The sequence below is a fragment of the Dysidea avara genome, chromosome 5 (genome assembly GCF_963678975.1).
Source record: "Dysidea avara chromosome 5, odDysAvar1.4, whole genome shotgun sequence".
In the NCBI taxonomy this organism is placed as follows: Eukaryota; Metazoa; Porifera; class Demospongiae; order Dictyoceratida; family Dysideidae; genus Dysidea; species Dysidea avara.
The window spans coordinates 7,425,533-7,428,247 of NC_089276.1; the positions used below are offsets into that span (position 1 = coordinate 7,425,533).

Below are 2,715 nucleotides of genomic sequence, written 5' to 3' on the forward strand. Positions count from 1 at the left end.
TTCATTTCATTTCATCAAAGTATCTGACATTTCATCAAAGTATCTGACAGTTCCACAAAATACATGCAATAGAGCCATCACCCATATAATTATGATGGTTTATGTAAGCACCTGTGGATTATTTTCTTGATGTCTTCTGACTTTTGTACATATTGATTTATTGCCTCGTCCTGCTGTCTACTGCCTTATTTGTCATGGATTTCCATCTTGCATTTTTATAATAAATGACTTCATTTATCCACAGTGTAATTGATTTGAAAGTACACAAGCTGGTATACTGTATGCGTTCTTTAGAATATAGTTGAGTTAAAATGACCAGATTTGTGAAAAGGTACCTTTTCCACACATTTTACATACCAGCAAACAAAATGATGTAACAATTGACTCCTTACACTGATAAACTTGCTCTTAGTATCAAAATGCAGATAGATACTAGTAGCTACTGTACACCCATGGATAATTGCATGCAGGCATGCGCAATTATAAGGTATATATGTTCAAAAACTTATGAAACCCCAAATTTCAAATATGCATGCATGGGTCAAATTTTGTCTGTGAAAAAGGTACCTTTTTGCAAATCCAGTCACAAATTATCTAGCTGTTGCATAGCAACTGCACACACTGACAACGTGTGGTAAATGGTAAATTTTAATTTTTGTTTCTTCTTCCACACAGTACATTGTGGCTGCAATTGCTACACATATATTGCTTCTTATTGGATTCATGATCCATTGTTGATACAATGAAAATTCAAAAACTATAGGCCATTATTACAAATGCTACTCCTCCTTCATATCTATAATAGAGTTAATGATGTAATGTAATGATGTGACATGATGTAATATAATGTAATTTATGCATACCTGTAACATTAATATTGTGTACTGTAGTTGTAACAGTTAGTTGTTATTGTGTTCTTTCAGTTATTGATTAATAATATTATATACAGTAGTCTGTTTTGCCTATAAATGGTCTGCCTACACTTCCCTACAATTAGAACAATACCCACACATAATATTTATGTGTTTATACTCCTGAAGATAGTCAAAGATTAGTACAATAATTAAAAGCTATATAGAGCGATATTACCCAAAACTCTACTATAGGGGTTTCTCTATACTTGTATATATGAACTTTGTAAAAATGTGTTTGGGTTTAAAGGCGCCCAATTATCCCTTCAACATAAAACAAGAGCAGTATGCTCCTTGTCTTACTCAGAAACTGAAATTTGAAGTTTGATCTTCTAAAGCATTACTTAGGACAAAAGACATTCATTTCTTTTAGGCCGTAGATTTGTGCCAGCATATTGATATTCACGATTTTTCAATGAATATAACTGGAATGCATAGTGATATAAATGCTAAGCCAGTAGAGGTAGCATTGTAGCTATAAATATAAACATAAGATTTTGATATAATTATCCATATATTGCATTCTGATTGGTTACAACATAGCAACCATATTAAATAATTTTCATCCATTGGAAAATGGAGCCAATTTTTTCAGGCATATATATATATTATTTCATTAAATATTTTATTCTATTGTTGCTACATATAATCTATTGTTTACCTTTAATTTTTTAGTACACTAGCTTATAATTCCACTTAAAAATGGATATTTATATGCCTGGTGGCACTAAAGGTGTGTTGAACAGACAATTTTAATCAGATGAGCTCGAGAAGTACAAGGTATAATGATTGCTCAAACAGAGGAAGACCTGGAGAATGCTGATACAATAACATTGAGGGAGGACTGGTAGCAAAGAGATATAACTGTAGAGAAAGTAATGTTTTTAGTTTGCAAAGTAATGTAAATCTGCATGGCTGTATAGCTTAATATAGCAATATTAGACATGCTATACTCTAACACTGATGTGCATAGTAATTAATTGTGCAATAAATTTTTTAAACTGTAGTTCGCTGAATCTTTGCTATTGAATGAGGCATGTACATTGCCTGCTGAGATGAAGTAGGAAAACATAACATGGCAGAGATTTTATGGTGAGTTTATGAGTTCTAATGTATAGTTCAGTAATGAATGTATATTAAGTAGCATTGTTTTATTATTGTTAAGTGCATTGTATAGCTACTCGCTACTTACTGTCATGCTTGTGGATGGGAAGACAATGTGTTTAGCTACTCTTATCTGAATGTACTCTTTAAAGTTAACAACATCCACATTAATTTGTGCTTGTAGGTCCAGTGTGATGAATATACTATTTACAGTATGTATAAACAAGAAAAGTACGTAAACAAGACATTGGATCTTCAAAAGAAGAAGAGTGTACATATATAAAAATGTAAATACAGTGAGGAGCCATGCTGCACAACTGATGACACTTACGAAGTTCATTTTTCCAGTTATTAGCTTTGCACAAGCAGTATATGCATATATGTATAATTCAGTTAGAACTTACTAGCTACCATGCATGTTGTAATTGCTCTCCTTGCTTATTTACCCAATTCTGTTGTAAATTGTCAGTTATCCACACTTATAATTGAGTATACATATAAGACCATCTGCATGCTTCTGATAGCTACTGTATAAAGTAGCATACATGCACAGTACCATTTATGTAAAGTTCTGCAGACAAAGTGAGATCATGTACATAGATTTAGGTACATTAGTATAGGATTATAGTGGGAAATGCATGGGCATGCATGGCAAGGATAAAATGCATGCAGTGTGCTGATGAATAATATAGTTACAGCT

At 32.3% G+C, this 2,715-nt stretch overlaps 1 long non-coding RNA gene across 1 annotated transcript; it reads left to right on the forward strand.

Annotated features, from left to right (window-relative positions):
• LOC136255402 (uncharacterized) lies at nt 1-2,499 on the forward strand. The gene is made up of 3 exons (XR_010700882.1): nt 1-1,786; nt 1,919-2,003; nt 2,200-2,499. It is a non-coding gene; the product is annotated as an uncharacterized lncRNA (long non-coding RNA).
• The last annotated feature ends 216 nt before the right edge of the window (nt 2,500-2,715 follow it).